This window comes from Stenella coeruleoalba (assembly GCF_951394435.1).
Source record: "Stenella coeruleoalba genome assembly, chromosome: 2".
In the NCBI taxonomy this organism is placed as follows: domain Eukaryota; kingdom Metazoa; phylum Chordata; class Mammalia; order Artiodactyla; family Delphinidae; genus Stenella; species Stenella coeruleoalba.
The window spans coordinates 54,792,077-54,807,718 of NC_137147.1; the positions used below are offsets into that span (position 1 = coordinate 54,792,077).

The 15,642-nt window shown below is 34.0% G+C and overlaps 1 pseudogene across 1 annotated transcript in view; it reads right to left on the reverse strand.

Moving 5' to 3' along the window:
- Positions 1-10,500, reverse strand: part of LOC307182325 (transcription elongation factor 1 homolog) — a 57,175-nt pseudogene extending 46,675 nt beyond the window's left edge. The window contains exon 1 of the transcript in view: positions 10,426-10,500. The product of the transcript in view is annotated as a transcription elongation factor 1 homolog (transcript). The remainder of the gene's footprint in view (positions 1-10,425) is intronic.
- Between the last annotated feature and the right edge of the window lie 5,142 nt (positions 10,501-15,642).

A 15,642-nucleotide genomic window follows, 5' to 3' on the forward strand; every position in this document is an offset into this window, starting at 1 on the left:
GCTCTTAAAATGAATATTCCTTTATTTCACCCAAAACACTAGAGGATACTTTTTCTTTCTCCTCGTTTCACTTTGTTGACAGATTGCTGTATGTACTCCAATCTTACTATAGATTTTTCTGTATTCTCTGTACATCTATCTCTCTAAGAGTTGGGAACACAGAACTACCTGGCTTTGGCATTGTGCCTCTGGCTGCTGACTATAAAAACAAAAGTACCTCATGTGGTACTTTTGACAGGGCCCTGATTTAACAAATGGAGGATTCCAAGTTTACAATTCATTCAGACTCTCATTATGTAAGACAGGGACCCTAAAGCTGCAAAGATAATAAAATAAAAAAATTAGAAACCTTTAGGGACAGATGAATTGCCTTCCTTATGTTATCTGAATTGCTGTCTGTTAATCTTTGGGAGACGTTTATTAACTTCATATATTTTCAAAGTGAAAGGGATGTTGGTACATTTCCCTTTTCTGATCTAGATGTTGCACATGAAGTAAATGCTTTGATAAAAAGCCATGAGGAAGAGTATGTTTTACTATAGTGTCAATTCTCTGATGTAAATATTATTTGAATTTATTGATATGTTAAGCTCCTAGCTCTTGGGTTCATATCAGATCAATGCAGGGAGGTATTGAGGGGCTGACCTATGTAAATTTCTTTCTGTTGTATTGTTTGACAGCATGCCAACTTAAATCTTTTCCACTATTTATTTTAAATTTTGAAAATATTTTTGTTCATGTATTTTAGGCTGCAAAAGAACTTAAACAGTACTTTGCTCTTTAGCAGCTATTTGCACACACATTAAGGACAATGAAATAAAAGTAAAGCAAAATCCTTTCCAACTGATTAAGAAACAATTTAATAGAGCTGTTTCAAATATATGTTACATTAGGTTTTTAAAAATATTATGAGTTTCTTTAAACTAACTTGAGATTATTATGTTTTTTAAATGATTTTTTTTCACTAGTCATAATTGTTAAAATTTACTAGGTTACTAAGTCTTCTTAGAAAATGTAAGCCCTTGTTTAGAGCTGCATAATATTTCATATTGTGATTGTATAGTGGTTTATTTAGTCATTCTCTTATGGACTGAATTGTATCCTCCCATAATTCTTATGTTAAAGCCCTAACGCCCAATATGACTGTGTTTTGAGATAGAGCCTTTAAGGAGGGATTTAAGGTTAAATGAGGTTATAAGGGTGGAGGTCCTAATTCAGTAGGACTGGCGAGCTTATAAGACAAGCAAGAGTTGCCAGAGCTCATTCTCTCTCCCTCTCCACAGAGGAAAGACCATGTGAGGACCCAAAAATGGAGGCACCATGAAGGGTAAGGAGAGAAGCCTCACCGAAAATCAACCCTGGTAGTGCCTTGATCTCAGACTTCCAGCCTCCAGAACCATGAGTATAAAATTTCTGTTGTTTCAGTCACCCAGTCTGTGATATTTTGTTATGGCAGCACAAGCAGAATAATATATCCTGTTAGTGAACATTTACTATTACATTTTGTTTTGTTTGTTTTATATGTTTTACTGTTACTATTTTGCTATTATATATTACTATTATATTTTATTTTACTAATATATTTACTATTATATTTTATAATATAGTGACTAAATAGTAATTTTATATTTTTTACTGCAATGTTTTACTATTATATTGATGCAATGGGAATTCTTGTCATAAATATTTATGTATATCTAGTAAAATTTTTTCTAGTAAAATTCAATGTGTGGCAATGCTGAGCCAAAAGCTCTACATTTTGGGTCAAAGCTAGGGGAAATTTTTATCAAAAATTTTTGTCCAAATGTGTTTTATACAAGTTTATATGGCCATCAGTTGCATATGAGAGCTCCTTTCATCACAGGCTTGCCCAAACTGCATTTTAACAAAAAAAATGTTTCCTGAAGTAAAATGTAAAGAGCTTTTTTTCTCCTTTGAATGTATATTTCTTTGATTATTTTTGAATTTGATATTCTTTACATATTTATGCATTAATTTTTATATCTTCTATACTGGATTGCCATTCATGTTCTTTGCCCATTTTTCTGGGTGAGTATCCTTTGGATACTAATGATAAAACTGATGAAGCTATGCTCAAAAAAGAGGTCTCCCATTTTCATTTCTTAGTACAGGATTGATGTACGGCATAAGGAAAAATATAACTACCTATGTTGCATCTCCAATAGACATTTAAAATATTCATTTATTCACCTATCATGTGATGAATATTGAATGTCTTCTATGTGCCTGGCAATTCTCTATGCCCTAGTATTAGAGAACTGAGAAAAATACTGTCTTTACTTTCTGAAATTTATGTTCTCATGAAGAAGTGACAGGAAGAAAACAATGTGTTGGATGGTGTTAAGAGCATAGAACAGAGTAAAGGGCATAAGAAGGGCTGGGAGTGGGGAGAGTAGTTGCTATTTTACAAAGGTGTGTCAGGGATGGTCTCTAACAAAGTGACTTTTAAGATCTGAAGAAAGTTCGAGAGTGAGCCAAGTAGCTGTCTGGAGGAAAAGCTTTCCCTGAAGTGGGAATTACAAATGCAGAGGTCTTGAAGCCAATGTGTCCTTGTATGATATCAGTTTTTAAAAATTGTATATTGTTGTTAATGTTGGAGAGGGAAAATTTCCTGCTCTTGAGTTCTTGTGGCTGGACTGATAATAACATTGACATAAGGCAGATTAATAGGAGAAAAAGAAAAAAAAATTTGTGCACATGGAAGTCTCATAGGAATGGGGCCTAAGAAGTCGCCAAAGCTGGCACCTTTTATACTTTTCCACAAAGACAATGAATTTGTGAGGAATTGACAGGACAAAGAAACTTAGGTTTGGGTGCTTAATTGGTACAGAATCTAAACAGAATTTGGACTTGGAGTACTAAATTAAAGAAGTAACAAAATTTGTTTATATAGTCTTCTCAGTCCAAATTCCCTAACTCTGGTGATAAGGGTGTCCTTCCACTCCAAATACAGAGAGTGCACCTTTCACATGAGAGATTCATTTCCTGCTTTCAGGGAGACAGAGAGGAGGATCAAAGTGTCCCTCTTGCATTAGCTGGCTCTTAAGTAAGTTTAATTCAAAATAATCAATATGCCACTGAGGGAGAAAAGACAGTCTTTTCGGCAAGTGGTGTCGGGAAAGCTGGACAGTGCATGTAAGTCAATGAAGTTAGAACACACATTCATACCAAACACAAAAATAAACTCAAAATGGTTTAAAGACTTAAGTATAAGACATGACACCATAAAACTCCTAGAAGAGAACATAGGCAAAACATTCTCTGACATAAATTGTACCAATGTTTTCTTACATCTCTTAAGGCAATAGAAATAAAACAAAAAATAAACAAATGAGACCTAATCAAGCTTATAAGCTTTTGCACAACAAAGGAAACTATAAATAAAATGAAAAGACAACCTACAGACTGGGAGAAAATATTTGCAAATGATGAGACTGACAGGGCTTAACTTCCAAAATATACAAACAGCTCATACAACTCAATAACAAAAAAACAACAACCCAATCAAAAAATGGGCAAAAGACCTAAATAGACATTTCTTCAAAGAAGACATACATATGGCCAGCAGGCACATGTAAAGATGCTCAAAATCGCTAGTTATTAGAGAAATGCAAATCAAAACTACAGTGTGGTACCACCTCTCACTAGTTCAAATGGCCATCATTTAAAAAGTCTACAGATAACAAATGCTGGAGAGGGTGTGGAGAAAAGGGAACCCTTCTACACTGTTTGTGGGAATGTAAATTGGTGCAGCCACTATGGAGAACATTATGGGAGTTCCTTAAAAAACTAAAAATAGAGTTACCATATGATCCAGTGATCTCACTCCTAGGCATATATCTGGAGAAAATGATAATTCAAAAAGATACATGCACCCCAATGTTCATAAGAGTGCTATTTACAATAGCCAAGACATGGAAGCAACCTAAGTGTCCACTGACAGATGAATGGATAAAGAAGATATGGTGTATATATATATATATATATATATATATATATATATATATATACACAGTGGAATATTACTCAGTCATAAAAAAGAATGAAATAATGCCATTTGAAGCAACATGGATGGACCTAGAGATTATCATACTAAATGAAGTAAGTCAGAGAAAGACAAATACCATACAATATCACTTACATGTGGAATCTAAAATATGACACAAATAGATTTATTTACAATACAGAAACAGAGTATTTTCATAGGCATAGAAAATAAACTTATGGTTACCAAAGGGGAAAGTGGGTGTGAGAGGGATAAATTAGGAGTTTGGGATTAGCAGACACAAACTACTATATATAAAATAAACAACAAGGTCCTATTATGTAGCACAGGAAACTATATTCAGTATGCTGTGATAAACCATAATGGAAAAGAATATGAAAAAGAATATATAACTGAATCATTTTGCTGTACACCAGAAACTAACACAACATTGTAAATCAACTATACTTCAATTTAAAAAAATGCCATTGAGGCATATTTTAGGGTGGCCTACCCTTGGCCCCAACACTCTTATTGTATTTTTAAGAGCCTTCATTCTCTATGAATTTAGTATTAAATAGATGATTCCTCATTTAAATATTAAAGATAGCTAGGATTACACTTACTAGTATGTATTCTCTCTGGTTAATTGTTCAACCATTATTTTTGAACTGGGCCATTGCTCAGGTACTTGGGCACATCACTGAACTAACAGGTACAACATTCAATACTTTTTGATTAGGGCTGTATGTTATGGCTGTGTTGAAATGATGGTGGAAACTATTGCTTGAGTTCGTATAATACTTGAGATATATATGGCAGCATTTCTAAGCATGGGTTCCATGGAATGCTATTTGAGAAATTTTAATATCTTTCCAAGAAAATATTCTTTGTCAAATAGATTTTGGAAATGCTACATATCCTTCCCTTTTCTGAAGAGCTTTCCACTAATGAATTGCAAATGCAAGGGCCTTGAAGACTCTGTGCTTGTATTAGCTTACTAACAGCTGTGTAAAATCCAAAAGAACCACATGTTTCTGATGAATATTTATTGACATGATATGGGAAAACATCTTGTGAAACACTAGCTTTAATTATTAGATAAGTACATTGAACTTCATTTTTTTCCTCCTGGAAACCAGATGAGTATTATATCAGAAGATAAACTACCTTCCCAAACCATAGTTTATTATTATAAAATTATCTTTCTTTTAGTAGTTCTGAATTAAACCCAGTTATAAAATAATTTGGAGTAATATAACATCAAGACCCTGTATTTAAGAAGATACTTTATTAGACTGTCTTTTGTGACCCAAAATCTCTGACTTCCATCTGAAGATAAGCCACCAATGGAAAATCCTTACTTTGTGTAGGCAGATACACCCTCTTGAGTGGCTTCACTTCTTGGTAAATGTCCTTTTTCTTCCAGTGCCTTGTAAAGCTTTTCAATTTACTCTAAAACAAGGAATCACATACTTCACCTTTCAGTGAGATAATTGATATTTGTTTCACATTGAATTTTCACTCAGTGGATTACAAAACTAGAGATATTTCAGTCTTAGATTTCTAACAGCCCAGCTCATTGGAAAGGGGAGGAGAAAAAGGTGATACCTCTTTCCTGGACCAGGAGGTTAGATGTCCTTTCTGATGGAAAATATTCAAAAGGCCCAATCTGGTCTGTCTTATTACAGAAGTTAATAACTTGAAACTAAAGCATTCACATACTAAAGCCTTGACCACCTATCGTCTTGTGCATATGATTGTTATTTCACTAGATACCTAGTAATAACCTCATATTTTAAAAGGCAACTCTAAATATGAAGGTGTCATTATTCAATGCAACAATATATTTATCAAATATTTTTACTATTCATAAAATATTTTGATTAGCTTTGGTTTAGTTAGATACATCTATGATTTTTTTTTTCAGAAAGTACATGTAAGGAGTATACTTTCTATACTTCCACAAGTACTTATGTGCCTGAGAGTTTCATTCATTTACTTTCAAATGAGAATAGTAGCTTGGATGCGTTGATTTTTGAATTGAAAGGTTTTCTCTTTGAAGCTCAAATTTAGGATTTTTCCTTATTTTTGAAATTAGAATAAAAAAGGGATATATTTAGTGTGCTTCCTTTTCATTAATAATGCTTGGTACCAGGAAATGTCTTTTCTTTTTCTTTTTTTTTTTTTTTTCCGATACGCGGGCCTCTCACTGTTGTGGCCTCTCCCGTTGTGGAGCACAGGCTCCGGACGCGCAGGCTCAGTGACCATGGCTCACGGGCCCAGCCGCTCCACGGCATGTGGGGTCTTCCCGGATCGGGGCATGAACCTGTGTCCCCTGCATCGGCAGGCGGACTCTCAACCACTGCGCCACCAGGGAAGCCCAGGAAATGTCTTTTCATCTGAAAAACTGAAGTTCTTCAGGTCATTAAAAATTTATTGTATTATTTCTTTATTTTTTGCATATTTTCACCTCATTTTAAAAAATCCCTTTTTAGTATTGGTATAACTATATCTTTTGGATACAGTTTTCTGTATCAGTTATCTATTAAATTATAGCAAACCACTTCAAAACATATTTTTATGAATTTAGTGTTATTAAGATACCACAAAAAGGTTTTAATTTTGTTAGTATGTTCATTCAGTTTAGCTAAACACAGCTGAATTCATTGTTAAAAAAGAAAACATGTGATTTGCCATTATAAATACTTTTTTGTTATGCCATACAGTTTAATTTGTTGTCTTTTTTTATCTATCTTTAGAATCAACCCTAACTTGGCTAGCGTTTTCACCTTTTGTTGTTGTACATAAGCTAAGTTAGTTCTCAGGAATCACCCTAGGATTGTCATCAATATTCCCTGGTCACGTCTTGATTCTTGGTGCATTGGTGACCAGTTGTGTGAACACTGACATTGCCTTCCAGTGGGCTTGTGTTTATCAACACTGTGATTATATGGTTTGTCCTGCTACCTATGAAACTATTTTCAAGCTAGGGCGAAGTATAAAGAACTTGAATAGAAAAAGCTACCAGTAGCTTACTTACATAGTGAGCTTCAATGAAACCTGTTGCTTTCCTTTCAGAGTTACTTAAATAAAAGTAACCATTATAAGACATTGTATATGGTAGGAGCTCAATAGATATTTCCTTCCCTCTCCACTTCCTCCTTGTGTTTTTCCTAATCCACTCTTTTGCTAGACTGTGCAGATCATCTCATTATTAAGGGGTACGTTTACTAAGTGAGTATGAGAATGGTCCTCATATGAAGAAAAGAGTGTCTTTTTCACATATATGTAGGAGAGTTGAAGGAAATAGGACTAGACTGAATACCCAAAGCCATTTCTTTTAGATATATACGTATATTTACTGTGTGTGGATATTTACAAACCTTTTACACTAGCATGTATTTATAGTTTGTAGAGCAGGGCTGATATTACAAATAGATGAATAGTTGATTACTCCTCAGTGTGATTTGGGGGCAGTGATTTCTTTCAAGTATCTTTACTGGCTTGTACTATAAGGAGTATAGCCTTGAACTGTCTTCTCTTGTACTTTTCATGCTGAACTTGGCTGACTCTTCATTGAGTTTAGTCTTGGGGGGTCTTCATATTTCCCCCCAAATGATCTTTTTAAAATTTTGTTGATAATCTTAAAAATTATATAAACATATTCTGAATCACCTGAGGCAGAGTCAGAGCAAATATGTGACTTAAAGTTGTTTATCATTCTGTTCTGAAAAATAAGTTTTTGATATAAAATGCTATTTTATCAGTAGGTAAAAAATTTTGACTTAAACCAGACATTATGATATATAATAATTCAATCAATCATGTATTTATTCAGTCATTCAACACTAACCAGTGAGTGCTCAGGAGTAATAAAGGCAAGCATTTCTCTTATAGTCTAGTAGGCAGACATTAAACAAATGATTATTACATATTTAATTATATCTGCCCTAGTGTATTTATAGAAATTCAAGCTCATTGAAATTCACTAACAGATATTAATATTTCAGAAGACAGTTACATGATAAATGCTCATTATACAATTGTAATTAAGAACTGAATTAATACATTTATCTGTATTTCCTTCTGGGGTATTCATACTTTGTCTTAAAATGATAAAACAAGTTGCACGTTTACTTTTGTTTGGTTGAGTATAAGTTTTGCTTATATTCAGCTGCAATTGTACTAAACTTTTGAGGCTGTAAGCTTCTGAATAGGTGTGCGTGCTGCTTCATAGCTGTATATAGTGATTGGTAATGTAAGGCAAGACCTTAGATGAAAGTGATAATGGTAATGTTTTATTTCTCTAAATAAATGTGAATGCTAAGGAACGTAATCAATTTAGAAGATGATGTTTTAGTTGGAAATTGATGACTACACTATAATAAATTGTTAAAAGGAGATATGAATAATCTTGCCATAATGGAAGCATAGATAAAAATATTCCTTTTTTATGGATAAAAATAATTTTACTCCATAATATATATTTTTAAATATCCACAGGAAATGAACCATTTAAATAGAAGATAGGAGAAAGTTAGATAATGGTGTTTTCCAGTTGTAAGCATGTATGTCAGTGGGCAAAATGGGTGGCTTCAATAAAAATATTTATATCACGTCATCACCATTCATAGTCAATGTGTATGTGACTTCAAAAATTACAAAAAAACCCTTAATATATATATATATTTTTTGCCAGAATGATGTCAAATTATCAGCTTGACATTTTAAATAACTAAATCAATAGGGTTTTTGAATGGATCCAGTAAACTGCTCTTACAGATTCAGATATATACAAACCAGGTTTAAGATGATATTTCTAAGAGGGGTGGGATGCGGAGGGTGGAAGGAAGATGCAAGAGGGAGGGGATATGGAGATATAAGTATACGTATAGCTGATTCACTTTGTTACACAGCAGAAACTAACACAACAATGTAAAGCAATTATACTCCAATAAAGATGTTAAAAAATATTTAACCGCCACCCCCAAAAATGATATCTTTAGGGATTAGTGAATGTCTCTCTTCCACCCTAGCAGTTTTAATATAGAAAATTATCCCAAAGAGTGGGTCTAATTCTACCTCCTGCATGTGTCTGGAGGCTAGCAGTACATCCTTCAGGAACTGCAGGAAACCTACTTGCTTTCTTCTGAAATGATTCCCTTGACACACATTCAAATAGGACTTGAGAAAATAATCTCCAACATTAGTGGAGGTCAATTATTTAACCACTGCTAAGACAACTACATCATATTCTTCAAGAAAGTTGCAAGAAGCTGCAGTTGAAAGAAGTGTGTGTGTTTGTGTGTGTGAGAGAGAAAGAGAGACAGAGACAGAGAGACAGAGAGAGAGATGCTGCTGCTGCTGCTATTTTGCTGTTTATCTTTGGTAATAAAAGAGTAAATCTTATTGCTGAGCTGCTTGCCACGCGGTGTCTACTTTAGGTGCTCCCTTCCGTACTCCTTGCCATGACCCTTCTCCAATTATGGGTCAGGAAAAAGAACTGCTTCCTGTCATTGTTTAAAATGGATTCAGCCACAGAAATTCTGTCTGAAAGTTTACTCTATTCCCTCATTGGGAAAGCAGTTTTTAAAGCACAAGATTTTTTTAAACGGAGTTTTTAATGTTAAAACAAAGGGAAACACAACTTTGGAAATGTTGTGGTCCTAATGAACTATTATTCCTTAAGGGGGAAAGGTTTTCAAAATGAGTTTTATATTTTTAAGAGGAAATTATGTTTTTTCCTCTAGTGTATTTATAAAATAAATGAATAAACCCAAAGGGCTTCATTTTGATTGTTGTTCTTCTATTAACGTTGCAGTTTTTGTTGTACATTTTTAGCAAGTTTCATAAAAAAAATTTTTGGAAAATTTGGTTATTTATGTAAGGCTTAACATATCACGCTTTTCTAACAGAATATTTAACTTTTTGCCAAATGCACACTTCACAAATTACTAATTTGTCTTGGGTTAAGTACAAGTAATAAATTTGGGGTAGCATATCTGTTACATAGCTTCTAGAGCTGGAGACAAGTTTAACTGTTAATGTATGTCTCTCTTTCCTTCATTTCACAGTATAATTGCCTTCCATGGTGGATTATTTTCTATAGAAACCTGTCAAAAGAATTGTTTCCCTTTTCTCCCATGCCACAATGTTTTTTCTTGGCAATGAATTTTTAACTTATTTTCGTTTTTTATTGTGAGGTATTTATTACATATGAAAGTAATACTATATACTAAAACAAATAATAAAGTGATTACTACTGTAAACTATTCAGGTTATGAAACCAAACATCACCAATATCATTAAAGCTACTCCTCCTCATTCTGTAATCTCATTACTCCCCACCAGAGGTAAGTGTTTCATGAAACACTCTGTCACTTGGCTTAGGGCCTTTTCACTTGATTTTGTCTTACCCTTTCTTTTTCTAAATCTTTGCTGGTTTCTTCTCCATTTCCAGCTGTTGTATCTTTACTGGCATAAACAAGCATAGCCACTAGTACCTTATATGAAACTGTTTCTCTAGCAAATACTTATTCATCCATCTATATCGTTAAAGAAAATCAAAATCATTTTACTCTCATATGACAGTGACAAAAGTATATATTTCTTGACTCAGGGCCCCATCAACTCTGTTGCTTTCTATCATAATATAATCTGGGAATAACTTGATAGTGATGACATCCCAGAGAATATCTGATGATGTTATGCTAATTAGACCTTTCTTTGGTTATCCTCTTACTGCATAACAAATTACCCATTACGTAGCAGCTTAAAACAATCATTTTAATTTTTTTCACAGCTTTGGAGAGAAGGAATTTGGGAAGGGCTAGAACACATGATGGTTGCATTCATATTTTGGTTGGGGATTTAGTCATTTGAAAGCCTGTCTAGGCTGGACATCCAAGATGGTTCATTCACATGGCTGGCCTTGATATTGGCTATCAGCTGGGAACTCAGCTGGAGCTATAGACCAAACACCTCACATGACTTTTTCATGTGACCTGGACTTCTTACAGCATGGCTACTGGGTTTTGAGAGGGAGTGTCCAAGAGGCAGTGACAAAGAATGAACATTTCAAAGGTTCAAGGCGGTGAGTCTCCAAGACTTTTGACTTAGCCCTGCAAGTCCTGTGGCATTACGTCTATTGCCAGTCAGTCACTAAGGCCAGCCAGATTCAAGGGGAAGGGAATTCAATTTTACATATCGAGGAATGTCAAAGCATTTGTAGTTGTCTTTATCCCACCACAGACCTGGTGAGTTTAAAGAACTAAGGACCCTATTTGCCTTAATAAGAAACATGAATTCTAGAGGGTAGATTTTATATCTTTTTTTAAAAAATTTTTTAAAAATTTATTTATTTTTGGCTGTGTTGGGTCTTCGTTTCTGTGCGAGGGCTTTCTCTATTTGCGGCAAGCGGGGGCCACTCTTCATCGCGGTGCGCGGGCCTCTCACTATCGCGGCCTCTGTTGTTGCTGAGCATGGGCTCCAGACGCGCAGGCTCAGTAGTTGTGCCTCACGGGCCTAGTTGCTCCGCGGCATGTGGGATCTTCCCAGACCAGGGCTCAAACCCGTGTCCCCTGCATTGGCAGGCAGATTCTCAACCACTGCGCCACCAGGGAAGCCCCTAGATTTTATATCTTATTAAAGCTCAGGGGCCTGTCACATGGGTGAAATTTCTAATGTTCATTTATTTGGGTCATGTTAAGACATCCCTTCTAAAGTGAGAAAAAATTATTGCACTTTACCTTGCCTGCTATAAAGCCAGAGACACAGTAGTGGTCTCATAAGATCTGGGACAACATATAACAACTCGTGGTGAGCTGCACTGACCCGAGTTCTAGATCTACCATACAGCTCCTAGCCTAAAGTGAGAATAGAGCAAGATCACCTGTAGCACAAGTCCCCTGCTATTTGGGTCTAGGACCTAGTATTGGGAGGATCTATGGCAGACAGAGATGTATCTGTCAAGTGACTTAGAGAAAGCACAATACAACCTCTAAGGTTTTTAGAGAAAGGCCATGCCCTTCTTCACTGACAAGTATTCTCCATGGGCCATGGAAGACAACTCAACAGCTGACCGTGGTACTCTAAGCCTGGACTGCCTGAACTGGTTATTATGTGATTTAATGAAATATGTAATTGGAGGGGCACAATAGAATTAGATTGTGAAATGGAAATAATATGTATAAGGCTGAGGCTAAGTAGATATTAATAAACACAAGGCATTAGTAAACAATATAAGCTGCTGGCTCAGAATCCAATCATAACTGCTTCTGAAACCTCTCCCTCGACTCCTGTTTCTTTTCTACCTACCTGCCTGTTGTTACTATATATAAAAAAATAACTTTTACTTTGTAACAAACTAACTTTTTAAAAATAATATTAAAATAAATTCAATCTTATTAATTCTAATCATTTCTCTCAACAGTTATGCAGACATATACATAATAATGACAGTTTCTTAAAGTACTTTTCAAAACCATATTATTTGTTTCTTTTACTTTCTTATGGTACTAATATTTAAGTTAGATTTAACCAAAGTGGTATTAGTAAGTATGTAATATAATCTATTTCTTCTGATATCAATAGAGCTATGCAAGTTTCCATGTTTTCCTTTTGTGTCTAATTTGTATTGTACATCTTTAAAAATCCTTTTTTTCTTATAATACAATTTTTGGATGCAAAGTTCTATGTGTGTTCATTAAGTCAAAGTTATTAATGATAATGTTTTAGTATTCTATATCTTTACTCATTTTTGTCTGCTTGATATTGCTGATAAAATATTTATTTGAAAATTTATAAAATTTTATACTATAAAATTTGAATGTACATGCCCTGTTTTATCAAATTCTCTTGAACATGGACAGGACCAGTGAATATGATGGGCTAATACTCCTGTGATTAAGTTACTAATCAGTTAACTTTGAATTAATCAAAGAGGAGATTGTTCTGTGTGGGCCTGATTTAATCAGATGAGCCCTTTAAAAGAAGTCGAAGCATCAGAGAGATGCTATTCTGATGGTCTTGAAGGTACAGTTTATGACTTCTACAACTGCAGGGAAATGACTCCTGCCAATAACCACATTAGTTTGGAAGAGGGTTCTGAGCCTCAGATGAGACCCTTGCTCCAGCTGTCACTTAGGTTTCAGTCTTATGAGACCTGGAGCAGATAATCCACTTGAGCCCTGTCTGTACTTCTGACATACAGGAACTGTGAAGTAATGAATTTGAATTATTTTAAATTGCTAAGTTTGTGGTAATATTTTATGTAGCAATAGAAATGTAAAACAGCCCCCCAGTTTTTTAAACATATTTATGAAGTCTCATATCTTTATCTCTTATCATGTTGTCTACTCTACCACTAGCCTAAAAAGGTAATCATTCTAATATATTTATTTTCTATCCTTTTATTATATGTGTATTCTTGAAAAATACATGCTATTTTTATAGGTATGTATTTTTATTTTATAAGCTGTTATGTTATAGGTCTCATTTTTATCTTATAATTTTTACACAGCCATGCTTCTTGGAACTATTTAAATTCCATTTACATTTAGCCTATTGCTTCTTATAGCCTTCCAGTATTCCATGGTTTGCATCCACCATGTTTTTATGTCCATTCCCCAGGAATTGTCCTCCAAATTGGCTCCAGTTTCCCACCATGATAAGCAATGCTGTAGTAGTCTTCCCTTTTGGACCTGGGGGCAATTTCTCTAGGATATATGCTCAGGAAAAGGAATGCTACTTCTTAGAGTATTTATATATGTAATCTGACTGAGTACTGTCAGATTGCTCTCCATAATATTTGCACATTCTAAATTACCATCTGTACAACATGAACATTCCCATATTCCCATGATCTATCCAACAATTTATGCTACCTAGCATTTTAATACTTGTTAATATTATGGGTATGAAGTTATATCACATTGTTTTAATTTGGTTTTCTTTTTTAAAAATGAGTTTAAGCATTTCTTCATATCTTTATTAGTTATTCATGTTATTTCTTCTGTGATTGTAATTTTAATTTTTGAAGTTAATCAATATTTATGTTTTCTCCTTCACAGAAGAGTTATTTATCATGCATTCACATCATGTTGGTGTTTATCTTACTCTTCCAGCATGCTGATATTATCTGTAACTTTGGGACTGGGTGGTTGTGAATGCTTTTACTTTTTCCATTATTATTTTTTTTAAGTATGCCTATGAGAATTAATCATGAATATGTTGACATTTACAAGAAAAGCATACGTCTCTTTTTAGTGCTGGACTTATTTATTATTCTCATAGAACCTCCAATTTCCACACAGATTTTTGCTCACCCAGGTATCCAAAGTTTATTTTATTTTTTAAATTCACTGTGAATAGTTAGTGCAATGAATTAATGGCCTTATGAAATACCAGGAAGAATACTCTCATGTCAGAACAGAGTTTACCAAACATGGGGGCACAGTTTTTTGTGTGTGTGTAGGAATATAGGATTTTACATGAAGAGATACCAAAAGGGGAAATGTAATAGACTGAAAATATCACTGATTCCTGTATGTCATTGACCTTAGAATAATACTAATGAGAAAATGTTAAATGTTCTTACAAATATAAAAATTTCACTTGCTTTTATGTATCATTATACACTGTTTACCACCCAGTGCCAATTTAACAAAAAAGCAAAAAGAAATAATAATATTCATAGCTAACCTTTATGTATTTTTGCTCCTTTACTTTATTCAGTGCTTTACTTGCAATATCTCATATAATCCTCAGAAAACTCCTGAGATTTATACTCCTTTTATCACTGTTTTACGTATGAGAATCTGGAGGCTTATTGTAATCAAGGGGTCAAAAGCTTAAGTGTTTTACTGTGTAAGTTCTATTATGCTAAGCTGCCTCATCTTAAATTAATGTTCTTGTCATAATGTAAAATATGTAGGGCTGGTTCGAATCTGGCTTATTAGAGAGTATGTGTGTGAATGATGCTGATATCTTAGCACTGTTGCTGACACTAGTTCTTTGCTAAGCAGGCTCAAAGTTGGAGTGGCAGTACATGTAGAACTCAATAATATCCAATCAAAATGCATTTTTAAGATTTAGTGGTTCTTTGTCTTTTCAGTATTGGTAGCTCTTATTTCCTTCAACCCTTTGACTTTTGGGCAGAGCTATACTTAATATTATAAGGAAAATAGCACTAAAAAAGCAAGTATGCTGTACTATTTTTAGTTCCTGGAGAAACAAAATGCTGACATGGTAAAAAAAAAAGAGGCTATATACACACTATTGCTGTTATAACATAGTTTCAAGATTACTAGAAGAGAGTGGTCATTAAGGCATTGCTTAGAGATTTCTGCTTATGTGACATTAAACATTTGTGTTTTAAGTAATGTGGTGGTTCTGAGTACAAAGAAACCTGAAAACGTATGGTTATTGATATATATATATATATATATATATATATATATATATATATATATATATATATATATCAGACATATATTGAAGTTATATTTATAAGTACTTAAACTTGGGATCCTCTATTTGACTCTTCTTTTGGATATGGTTTTCTACCCTAAGGAAAAAAAAAGAAGCTTAAGTCGTATAATGTTATAGGTCAGACAGTCAATATGATAGACAAA